The following is a 13017-nucleotide window of genomic DNA, read 5'->3' as shown; positions in this document are numbered from 1 at the left end:
AAAAAAAGGGGACTGGAAAACTAGATAATGTGAGACAGGAATACGCTGAGAGGGACACTCACCAGCACTATTGTTGATGGAATAATTCTGTGTGGTAATCATGTCCTTTCAGAGCAATGGAAGAGAGTCATTGGCAGCCCTGTTGGCCTACCCTTAGAACAAAGAACTTCCATCTCAATAATTCAGGAGTGAAATTCTTATAGCATTTAGGATAAATGTTAAAATTCTAGGGATAGGAGGGACATTAAGGGACATGTAGTCTATGCCGAAATATTAAACTATATTGAAAATATAAGTATTAAAATTTTTTTAAAAAGCCACTGGAAAGGGCTATTCCTTATCTTGCTCTGGTATCATAAAATATCACAAATTTGCTTTTATAATATAGTTTCAACTCACATAACAGAAAACAAAAAAAGCTACTGGCTGCCAGACCAAATTATAATTCTACATTCATCAAACACTTAGTTCTCTTAGTTTTTCTATCTTAACTCATTATCTATTTTTATCAATTAATAATAAATATGTGGTTTAATAGTCCCTCATACCTCAAAAGAACCCTCTACCCTACCTCCTTCCACCCCTACATCCTATTCCACATGTAGTTGAACCTGATCTTAGCTGATAAACTCTTGTAAATATTTTCTCTCAGTTACTACTTTGTAAGTTCTTTCCTTGGCTGTTTATATTTAAAAAATCATGTAGAATCTGTTGATTTTTTTTCTTCATGGCATCTTATTTTTCTCCACCCCAAAATAGTAAAAAATACATTCTATGCAAAATAGGGTTTAACTCTTTTCTTTCAGAAGATTGCCAGATATAATTTCTAACTTGTATAGGAGCAAGATAACTTCGCCCTGTCAGTCAGTTCCATGTAGTTCTTCCACATCACATCCTTGTACAGAATTCAACCTGCTAACTTCTCCACTTTGATTGCTTTTCCTTCCTTTTGCGTCTCTGACCTTCCATCTGGGATTACTTTTCTTTTGCCTAAAGAATACTCATCGGAGTCTTCTTAAATGTGGGTCTGCCAGTAAAGAATTCTCTTGGTTTTTGCTTGTCTGAAAATCATGTATTTCATTCTCATTCTTGACGGATATTTTTATTGGGAATGGAATTCTGCGTTGACAGTGATTTTCTTTCCATTGAAGATAGATCCCAATGTCTCTGGGCTTCCATTGTTACTGTTGATAAGTCAGTAATCATATTAACTGTTGTTCCTCTAAACGTAATCTTTTATTGTTGACTGTTTTTAAGATTTTCCTCTTTATCTTAAATTTTCTGTACTTATAATATGATGATTTCAGAGATGGATTTCTTTCCTTTTTTTTTTTTTCTGCCTGAGGTTGCTAGGACTTCATGAATTTGTGGATTCATGGGAAAATCCTCAGCCATTATTTTTGAAATCCCATTGGCTCACTTCTTCTGGGATTCCAGTGTTAGAAACGTATCCTGTTTCCCTTGCTCTCTTCTATTTATTCCTACTTTTGCCTTTCCAAACTTCATTCCAAACCTATCTTACAGTTCACAGATTCTCTTTTCAGGTATGTCCAGTCTGCTCTCAAACTCATCCATTGGGTTATATCAGTTATTGCATTTTTTAATTCTAGAATTTCCATTTGGTTCTTTTCAAATTTGTTCTGTCACTTTTTAGAATGTTTAGTTATTTCACAAAGTTTTTAATAACATTTTTTATTTTCTCGAGCATCATAAACATAGTTATTTTAAAGTCCATATCTGATCATTCCAAACTTGAGCCCCTTGGGAGCTGCTTTTATTATTTTTCTTCTCTCCTTGTGTGACTGGTCATTTATGATTGCATGATGAACATTATATTCAAACATTTGTTTTTAGAAATAGTTGAAGGCTTAGGATGATGATCTTTTCTGCTAGAGAAAGTTAGGGATGTTTTTGTCAGGTACCTGGAGGATTATAATTTGGGATCATTTTTTTTAAAGATTTCTTTACTTATTTTAGAGAGCGCGTGCAAGTGGGGAGAGGAGCGGAGCCCGCATGAGTGCAGAGCCCAATGCAGGGCTTGATCCAGCAACCCTGAGATTATGACCTGAGCTGAAATCAAGAATTGGCCACTTAACCAACTGAGCCACCCAGGCACCTCAATCTGGGATCATTTTAGTCCATTTTCAGGGCTTGGGATTTTTCTGGGCAGCCCAGATGGCTCAAAGCTGGATTGCAGTCCTTTCAAGACTGGTTTATTTCTGTATAGCACAAAATGTAGAGGTTTACCAGAGCACCCATCCCTGGTGGGCTCTGGACTTCAACTTTTGACCCCCTAAGCTACTAAAGTGATGCTCAGCTTCTCAGATACTTCTTTGGCCTTGACAAACATCCTTTAGATAAAAGTGATCCCAAATGCTGAGACTGCCTCTTTAAATTTTCATCTTTCCCAGCAGCTTGAGTGACTCATATCTTTAGCCATCTGAGTCACATCAGGCTTTAACCTCAAACCCAATCCGTTCTAGTGCCCAGGATCTTCCACTTCCAGTGGGAGAACAATCAAGAACCTTCTTACTAAACTCCCAGAAAGGTAAATCCTGCCCCAAATTGTTCAGAGAAAACCAGTGAACTAAATCAGGATCTCTTAGACTCACCATTAATGATAAAATAAAATCAGGCACTTCTTAAAAATATAGCATGGAACATTTTCACCACGGGAGGCATCATGCTAAAGGTATTACATGAATTATTGGATAAAAGAATATTTAATCTTTGTAACAATTTGGCCGTCATCCCCATTTTAATGATGGGGAAACTGAGGCTTTACACTGGTGGATAACTCAGTTAGTCAGTGGCAGGGCTGGCTCCAAAGCCCGGTCTGACTCTGAGGCCCATGCATCAAACCACAATGGCGTGGCATTGGTGCAGGTTAGTGGTGTGATGGGACAGTGCTCTCGTGTACAAGGGTAGAAGGTGCCTGCGGATCCAAGGTGAGTGCAGTTTGACATCTCAAGAGCCAGTGAAGACAGATGCATTTCGGGAGGGATTTCCATGCACTGTGCAAGAGCAGTGTAACGGTAGACGTCACTCCAGTTGCTATCCTCCCCTCCTCCCTCATTCCTGGATATTAAAATTCCATTACTTGCTGGGCACTGAAAGTCTGTCATGCAGTCTGCTGGCTTCTAAGCGACAGCATGGCCTCCTTCCAGGAGAACCACCCTGGACCAGCCAAACACATGTCAGAAGCCTCGAGGAAGTTTCTAAAGCCTGTTGCTGCCTTGGAGTGTTTGGAAAACTGCTGATTGTTGTAGCAGCGCTCAGCTCCTCCAAGGCCACAGTGCTGAGTGAAAAGCTTGGTTGATGGTGGAACCTTATACACAATGTCATGGCCACTGGTGAAGAGGAAGATGGCTCCAAGCACAGGGCTTTCACGGTGTGTCAACAGGCTTGGCAACATCGGACATTTGTCACAAGTCCCCTCGGCTCCTATCATTCCCTGTCACACGGGGTGGTGGGGGCTGATTCTTGGCTCCCCTCATCGTTGACGGGTCCGAAGTACTTCACTTTGCTCATCCCAGTGAAGGGCACAGGGTTGGTATTGAATAATTCGAACAACTGACTTATAAAGAATTGTAAGATTTTTTTAACCTTAAAATGTATTCTCCCTAAAGGGTATGTCAGCACCTGGGCACTTTCTGGTTCTGGTCCTAATCCCAGTGGGAATGAGAGCCTGGAAGCCAGGACTTGACTGGCTTAGGAACAGCGACAGAGCCTCCTGCAGGTTGCTGGTGCATGACTTCGCTTTGCTTTCTATCCCGCGAGCCTCTGTCGGCGAATCTGCTGCGAGAGAGGCTTCACGCTAGGTCAGGCAAGATTTCTGCCTCCCGATTTCAGCTTATAAAACCTCTCAGTGAGAGGAGGGGCTGAGAAGAGCCACAGAAAATGTGATCAGCGTAGCCCTTTCTTTCCTGATTCCTTTCAGGTGTAAAGCCCTGGCACTAGCAAATACACGTCCTTGGGAACAGAAGGAGAATACGTGTGTGAAATACGTTATTCCTCGACCAAGGTTTACATGTTCTTCTCTTCCCTTTCCCTAATCTATGTAACTAGATCTACTTTCGCTTTCATATTAAGGAACTTGGTTGAGGGACTCTCTCTGGCAACCAAGCAGAGGCTAATGGATCGTTTACCAGATGCTTTCGTGCTACAACTTTCTACAGACTCGTTCCCATCATCTGTGCCATTCTGGGCTAATCCTAGATTCCCCTGGAGCTTTTGGAAGTTTGTCTTCCTTTTTCCATTGAATTTAGTCATCAGTTTTGGAGGGTAGAGAACAAGCATGATGTTTCTTATCTGTAATTGCCAGATTAAAGTGAGGGGAAACGTGAACGTTGCTTGTGCTCATTCATTGGCTTACTTCATGCTCTAGGTCATCAGTTTCATCTTCATGTCCAAAATTCAGCTTCCAAGAGGCATTTGGGCATTTTATGCGCAACCCTATAGGCAAATAGCCTGTCTGTAAGCTCCATAGATTTGGGAAGCATCTTGTTTTTGGTCATTAGCGTACATATTCCCAGTGCCCAGCACTGGGCCTGACACTTAGCAGGTAATGATTTTTGCTGAAATACATACCAGCACATAAACATTAAATGCGGAGCACGCTTTTGAGTCAGAGTACGTACCATGGAGTGGCCAGTATGTACCAAGCACTTGAAACATTTTACATACATTTTTTCATTGAATCTTTCAGTAATCCAGTGAAATAGACATTGTTATCCCCTTCTTATAAACGAGAAGGTGAGGGGCAGGGAGGTGACATCGCTATGCTAAATACAGAACGCTGTAAGTAGGGAAGTTCAGCATCAAGCGCAGTCTCCCCCAGCTCTTCCCTATACCATTCTTCACTGTACCATTAGACATAGACCCTAACATCAGACCACCTCTCAAGAGGACAGGCTCTACCTGTCCTCAGGGCCAAGTGATGTGATGGGGGTGAGTGCACACAGATGTCAGTTGCCCTGAGAGGCTAAGAGGCTTCAACCAGCAGCTGGTGTCATGAATGGAGCTGTTCTGCTCTGATGCATAGAATTAACTATTAGAGATTTATTATTTAACTTTAAGCACACTGTGGCCATGGACAGGGATGCAGACATCTTTCCTTTCACGATTTGGGTTGGACAGGCTGAGTGCCAGCCTGGAGACAGCAGGGGTGGGGAGAGAAGGACGACATTGGTGACTATGAGGCCCGTGTGGTCATGACCTTCATTCCAGCTGTCTTCTTCAAGAACGTGTGGATCTGCCACAGTTTGAAAGGGAAGATGTTGGAAAAACATTAGGTTGTCAAGAAAGTAACTTTCATGTGATGGGGATCAAAGGAAGGGCAGCCTGAGTGTCAGTGAGCGGCCAGGAAGACTGCCAGACAAGGCCAGCGAGCCCAGAGGGCATCAGGCGAGTAGTGACCTGGTTAGAGGAGACAGCTACCTGAACAAGTGAAGGAGCTCAGGAAAGGAGGATACAGGAAGGCCAAATGAGATCGTGTCTCGGAAATTTGGAGGGTCTCAGAGATAGGCACTATATGGCTCTCGAACGAATAAAAATGGATGGTGGAAGGTTTGGGTTCTCCTGCTTACCCTTTCAGGCTATAGGCCTTGTTGTAAACATCTGAAAGCATGGCTTCAGCTAATAATAAGAATGTCTAGCTTCCCCCGTCCGGTTTTCTAGAACAAGGGTCATCAAACTTTTTCAGTGGCGACAGATAGTGAATATCTTCAGCTTTGCAGACTACATGGTCTCTGTCCTGCTCAGGTGCGCTGCCTAGCACAGAGACAGACACAGGCCAGCCACAGGCCATCTGCACAGAAGAAACAATGGGCAGCAGGCTGGATTTGGCCCGCAGGCCATCGTTTGCTGACCCCTGGTCCGCAGGGATGACTAATGGGCAGGGCTAGAGATAATTCCAGTTGGTACTATTTATTCTCGTCTACTGAGCTGCTCTTGTCCAAACATGGCCACCAGCAGATGCGTGGGTCAGAAATACATTGCAAAACAGAGATCTGGGGCTTCGGGCAGGGGACAGAAGGCAGTGGGGAAAATGTGTTTTTGACTCTGACTCAGAATATGAGGAAATAATTGATGGACAGAGGGCACAGTATTCTTTCCCCTAGGTCACAACTGAAAACTTGGATTTTTTATTTCAGAAAGATTCGCCCCTCCACAAAGATGATATCATTTTAAATAGGTTGGAGGTACCCATTTAAAAAACTTTTTGTTGAGGCAGTTAAGATTTACCCAAATGAGGCCACGTTTAAAAAGTTCTGAGGCTCTCTGAATGAAGGCGCTGTATGGCTCCCATACAAAGAAAAAGTGAACAAGCTAGAGCTCTGAGTTGTCCCCCACGATCCATTTAGGGGGTAGTCCTCCTAGTCAGCATCTGATGGCATGGTCCTGGTGTCACCAAAAAGCCTAGCTTCTGCTTTCTGGCGTCCTAATTTTGTACTCAAGTCTCTCAGATCAGCAGACTTTCTCTGTAAAGGGCTGGGGAGGGCCCAAAAGGAAACTTGCTACAAGTAACAAGGAGACAAATTGCACAAGATAACACATGTGGGAGTCGTAACAGGGATTGCCCACCCACGCCTGGTGGAATGCCTCAGCACTGCCCCTGCCCCATAGTGCGGCAGCCCCCTTCCCTCCTGCAGGACGCCCGACTCGGCCTCCCGATCCCATCTTGGCTTTGGCTGCACACTCCAGATTCTCAAGGAATGAGACAAATATTGATTATATGCCATGGGAGAGGTATTGGCAGAGGGGATACAAAGATAAATACGACAGAACATTTTCTCTTGAGGCACCCGGGGAGAAGCGAAGTCATGCGACGGTTGTATGCAGAGCCCTCCCTGTGGTAGAGATGTGTGTATGGTCTGGTCATGGCACAGAGCGGGTGCCCATCAGTCCTTTGTAGGAGTGGAGAAGGGGATTGTGGACTTTTCAGAGCAGGGGTAGTGGAGCCTTAAAGGTCTTTTAGAAGTTAGTCAAGTTGGTGGGGTGGGAACGGATAGAGGAGCCAAACAGAGGGGGATGGATAGCATGTGCAAAGCATGGAAGCAAGAGAAAACGTGTACCGGAGAAGCCTACTTAAGTCACTCTAATTAAGGACCTCAGAAAAAAGAAAATGAAAACAGAGGGGGAGGCAAACCATTAAGAGACTCCTAGCTGTAGGAAACAAACTGAGGGTTGCTGTAGGTGGGGTGATGGGCATGAAGGAGGGCACGTGATGTGATGAGCACTGGGTGTTCTATGCAACTGATGAATCACTGACCTCTAACTCTGAAACTAATGATATACTATATGTTGATTAAATTGAATTTAAATTTAAAAAAAAATTTTAAAAGGACCTTAGACTTTTGCTGGAGAAAAGAAATATGCAACAATCACATGTTCATCAAACCAACATGTCACATAGACAGTGGAAAGAATTTTAGGGACAATAAAGAGTTTGAAGTAGTCAACAAAAGATTAATGACAGAGGTGACATAGAAACTAGTCCTTAAAGATGCAACACAGTTTTCTTTTTTTTTTTTAAGATTTTATTTATTTATTTGAGAGAGAGAGAGAGTGCATGAGTGGGGGGGAGGGGGAGGGGTAGAGGGAGAGGGAGCAGGAGACTCCCTGCTGAGCAGGGACTTGATCCCAGGACCCCAGGATCATGACCTGAGCCAAAGGCAGACGCTTAACCAACTGAGCCATCCGGGCGCCCCTAGGGCACAGTTTTCTTGACAGGAAAGGAGGGAGTGAATTCTTGGCTGAGGAAAAACATGAAAAAAGTCATGAAGCAAGAGTGAATATGCCATTGTGGAAAGTGGGGCTTAGAGCCTGAGACCCTTGCATAAAGCTGGTTCCTTTGAAGGACAGCCCTGTTGGTGGAACAGTGGGCAGAGGAAAACTCCTCTAGTTCTCCAGAATGAGTCCCCTTCTGCAAATAAGGATAAGTGTTACCAAACTCAGAAGAAAAAGTAACCAAGCCCCAAGAATGAAATTCACCTGGTTTTAGAATCTCTTCCCTCCTGCAACCAGAATCTCACTTTCCAGTCTCACAGTGTTAAGAGTATGGGAAGATGGAAGAGACACAGGGATGTCATCGCTCTCCCTGCCTGGTGGGGGATGACTCCCCTTCCTGTAAATAATTTCTTGTGGATACCATGTAGGTGTGCTGATACACTGTGTTTACTTGCTAACTGTTCCACTGTTTGATATCTAGCATGGCTTTTCCTCAGCCTCCCCAATCTTTCTGTTATGTTCTCGGTGTTTGTCACATCCCCGGAGATTTATAGCGAGGGCATAAGGTGGACCCATGCCAGGGAAATGGGAATCATGAGAACTCACATGCAGGAGAAAGTTGAATGAGTCAAAGGGCAGTCAAAGAGTCAGACGCCAAAAAAAAATCTGTAGAATGAAACAGGCAGGGCTCCAGAATCCAAACATGCAGTTGGGCAATATAAACTTAACAATTTAGACCAGGCACGGGGGGACTGAGGATTCAGTCATGTCGATCAGTAGGTGTGTCAGAACATGGATGAAGGACACCAGTTACAAAGGAGACGTGTAAAAGTAGGTGAAAATCTCTTGGTCAGCATCCTCTTATTTACTTCCTGTCAGAGCAGGAAGCCACACCTGCGGATGGCCACGGGGAGTCTGCAGATAGAGGTGGGAGGGCTGCATCCTTGGCCAGGGTGAGAAATGTGGGATCAACACTGAGAGCAAATCCTGAGTAGTATTAACCTGACTTATGAAGAGAAGTGAAAAAATAATCTGTTTTGAGCCTTGAGTTATTTACACATAAAGCATGAAAAATGGATGTGCTTAATCTCTAAAAAATCAAAGATGTTAATGTTATTGGCAGAGAGCCTTTTAGAAAAATGTACAACGACATTATTAGGCAAATGTTTCATACATTTGTCAAAAAAAAGTCCAAACATTAGGTAATGAATCTTAACATTAGCCAGAGCATTAACATGAGAGATCATTTGCTTCTCAAGTTAGATTAAGGTTATTCAAACACAAAGACTCGTGAAATGTGGTTATGTTTATATTGCAAAGGATATTCTAATATCTAAACCTATTCAGACCTTTTTTTTTTTTATTTTGATTAAGGCTGAATTTAGCCAGAATTTAGTGTTTAACAAACATTTTCTTTTAGATCCAGTCCTGAAGTAATACCTATATTTAGCCTAAGAAGGTGTTTTTCTCTATGAAATAACCGCCACTTTATATTTTTATACAGATCAGGCAAAAGCGTAAGTAATTAGGTATCAGAACAGAGCTGCTGTATATAACCTCGCACACTATTGCACTGAAAGAGCATTTGAAATTAGAATCCAAACAGTAAAGAAAATTACAGCGTAAAATCATACACTTTTAAATACAGGAATCGTACAATTTTGCTTAATTTAATATTCCCTTCTTACTAGTATGAGCATTAAAATGTAGAGACCAAAGAAATAGTGTTTTCTACGTTTACTCCTGGGTGAAATTTCAAGTTACTATTTAGCATCTACTAAACTTTGAAAGCATTAGAAGATGTGATGACTTCTATTCCAAATTTTCCATTTATATAAAGCCAACTTCTAGTTTCTACTCTTTTTGTAAAGAACATATTGGCCACTAGAAAAAGAGTTTTAGCTTCTTCCAACAAGATTCCTCAAATCTGACCGAGACACTTTTTTTCGATACTTTGTTTCTTATATTATAGTTTGGAATTTTTATTTTTAATGTAAATTATATAATGAGGTTGGTTTTAGGGAATATTTGTGGCAGAGAGGTGACAAGAGGCATTGTGTGATCACTGATTTCCTTTGTGAGTTGACAGAACCTCCTGAGGGGTCCTTATATTGTAATCAGTGGAGTAACATTATTTTTCAATGTTTTGGTGTCTTCTCTGAAACCAGTCTGTGGCTAGGTTTTTTTTTGGTTGTTGTTGTTGTTTTAAGTGTAACAATGATATAGACTTGAATATGTTATGGAGAAACAGTCTTTCTTACTCAATTTGCCTTGCTCCTAAAGTTGGGATTCAAAACAAAAAAATCTGATAATTTCATGGGTCAGTCACAGTAAGATTTCAGAAAACTTTCCTTCGAATCATTGAAAGACTTGTAGTGTATAAATATAATGTTTTCTTGCCTCTTACGGATTTTTGGTGATCTTGAAATACCATGGCCTTAAAATAGTCCCCCTGCAGCATAACTGATACCGTGGACTGCAACTTCTGCTGGCACCTCATGGTTACTGTGATCTTGACCATGATCCTGACTCCAGGGAGACTTGGGACAGCACCATGAGTGGAAGCCTGTGGAGTGTGCAGACAGATGCTGGGATGGCCGATGCATCGAGTCTCCTGCTGCAGGCTTACGCACCTTAAGGTTGCTGGGAGGATCTGATGTTGCCAACTTTCATGGAGTCACAGACTCTTTTTTTTTTTTCTTAAGAGGGGGGCAGGAGGAGAGGGATAGAATCCCAAACAGAATCCCTGCTGATCATGGAGGCTGTCTCGGGGCTTGATCCCATGGCCCTGAGATTATGACCTGAGCTGACCAAGAGTCGGATGCTTAACCCACTGAGCCACACAGGCGCCCCTGAGTCAGACTTTTTTAATTGTGTCTGTCCCTTTGCATAGAAGGACTACAAGGACATACTGCCACCCAGGTAGTGAGGGCTTCCCCCTGCGGGCTAACAGGAGGACTGTATAAATATGCTTCCCCCTTCTCCCCATTACCCGTACCCACCTAGGGAAGGGAGAAGGCTGACCCATAGCCAGACGTAGTCCATTTCCTGGTGTTCTCTCTCCGAAATTTAGGGCTGTTTTCATGGTGTGTATCTGTTGATCACAATTCTCATTTGTGGCCCAAGGAGACGTGAGAAGGACTTAGGTTTCTTTGTGGGATTTTTTAAAGCTGTTTATCATAGGCGCCTTTTCTCTTGGGTTCATTCAAAGGACCATGTGGAAAAATGAAAGGGGAAATGTGCACTCTTGGTAAACATTTTAAAATGAGGCAAGTGATAGCAGTGCTTAGGAGAACAGCACGACCATTCTGCTGAGAACATAGAATGGCTAATATCTACTACCCTTGAACTTGGATTTCATCTATGATGTCATGGCTCCCCTTGTAAGATGCCCAAGAACCCAGACTTTGTGGCACAAAAGGCCTTTTGTGTCAGAGTTATTTCCTGTCGAGTGTGATTTGGTGCAGACACAGAAATATTTGAGAAAAGCTGCGTCATTGGGAACCCTGATGGAAGTGGTCCCAAGGGTGGGCAGGCAGCTGGGTTTGTCACGGGCTCCGCTGACATTTCACTCGGAGGGTCTTATTGTACAGTGCCTCCCTGCTTGTGAAATGTTGAATGGTCATTCACGACCAGTGGAATGCTCACCCGCTTGCGGGGCTGTGCCAAGAGCCTGCAGCTGCGAGGGTTCCGTTTTGTAGGGAAGGGGGAGAGGAAGTGTCCATCCCTTGCCCTAGTTTACTGCAGGGACCCCAAGTGCACGGGCCAGAGCTGCCTCCTGGACACTCCCCTCCCTGGTCGTGGCGCTGCTGAGGGGCGGCATGCATTAATCCCAGGGACTCGGCTCTGCCCTTTCAATGGACACCATCAGAAGACACCATACACGTCTCGTTCCTGAAGCTCCACAACAGGGGACCGTAGCCAACCACACTGAATGAATGGAGATTCTGAAACAGAGAGTTTATTTGTAGTTATTTATATCTACCTTGTTCCTGAAGGTACTTCAATTTAAGGACAGAGATGAAAAGACTAACTTAAGAATAACCCCAAGGCAGAGCTGAAATTAACTTCTAAGGCATTGTTTTCAAAGGAAATGCTTCCTCCTTCTCACCTAAGGAAAGTACACATGAAATTGTTTTAAGCAGAGAACGGTCCCCATTCTTCGCTGTCCTTGATAGCTAGGACTAAAAGGCATCTTTAATGATCTGGCAGGCCAAGGTGCTTCCTCATGACCTGGATAGTAAGAAATATGTCCTTTTATGTTATTAATTGTATTTGTGTACCTTCCATCTTTCTTCAGGCCAGACACCATCTGGAATGTTCTGGTCTGTACGCGGACCAGTGTCTGCCCTGTCTGATCAGCAGGGAACGTGTGGGAGCCCATGTCTGTGGAGGGGCGCCTCCAGGAACTGCTCCCCCCAACAGAGGAGATGCATGGCTCTGGGGCTGGCCGATCTCTAAGAATTCTCTCCTCCTCCTCAGCCACGTCCCCCTGTGCTCCTTACATTTCTCTCCCTCTGCACAGGGGATGGTCTTCCTGCCTCTTCCCGATCGCCCTCTCTCCCCAAGACTCACTGATTCCTCCCCAACAGGCTGACCACCTGGTAGTTGCATACGGTACCCCGAACCTCTCTTCCCAAGAAAGCCCCGTCCTCGTCCCCGACAATAAACATGAACAGTGATGACACGCTGGAAGTACTCTGATGATCGCAAAGACTGAGGGTAGCTTGTCAGTGCCAGACATCCAGCCGCCCTCACTAATCACACACAACCACCAATTGTATTCATCTCCACAGAAACTCTGTACAAAGGGCGCCTGGGTGGCTCAGTCGGTTAGGCGACTGCCTTCGGCTCAGGTCATGGTCCTGGAGTCCCGGGATCGAGTCCCGCATCGGGCTCCCTGCTCGGTGGGGAGCCTGCTTCTCCCTCTCCCTCTACTGCTCCCCCGCTTGTGCTCTCTCTCTCTGTCAAATAAATAAAATCTTTAAAAAAAAAAAAAAAAGATGATTCATATGATTGTATCAACAGATTCAGAACAAGTATTCAATACAATTTCAATACAGTAACAGATAAAAAAAGATGATCCATGGGGCGCCTGGGTGGCTCAGTTGGTTAAGCGACTGCCTTCGGCTCAGGTCATGATCCTGGAGTCCCGGGATCGAGTCCCGCATCGGGCTCCCTGCTCGGCAGGGAGTCTGCTTCTCCCTCTGACCCTCCCCCCTCTCATGTGCTCTCTCTCTCTCATTCTCTCTGTCTCAAATAAATAAATAAAATCTTTAAAAAAAA

The 13017-nt window shown here is 43.8% G+C and overlaps 1 protein-coding gene across 1 annotated transcript in view; it reads left to right on the top strand.

Annotated features, from left to right (window-relative positions):
* ITIH5 (inter-alpha-trypsin inhibitor heavy chain 5) overlaps positions 1-13017 on the top strand; it is a 73344-nt gene that overhangs the window by 45179 nt on the left and 15148 nt on the right. The window lies entirely within an intron of this gene.

Source organism: Leptonychotes weddellii, chromosome 5 (genome assembly GCF_054177405.1).
Source record: "Leptonychotes weddellii isolate Sample4059 chromosome 5, ASM5417740v2, whole genome shotgun sequence".
Taxonomy (NCBI): Eukaryota; Metazoa; Chordata; class Mammalia; order Carnivora; family Phocidae; genus Leptonychotes; species Leptonychotes weddellii.
This window is presented reverse-complemented; position numbering and strand designations above follow the sequence as displayed.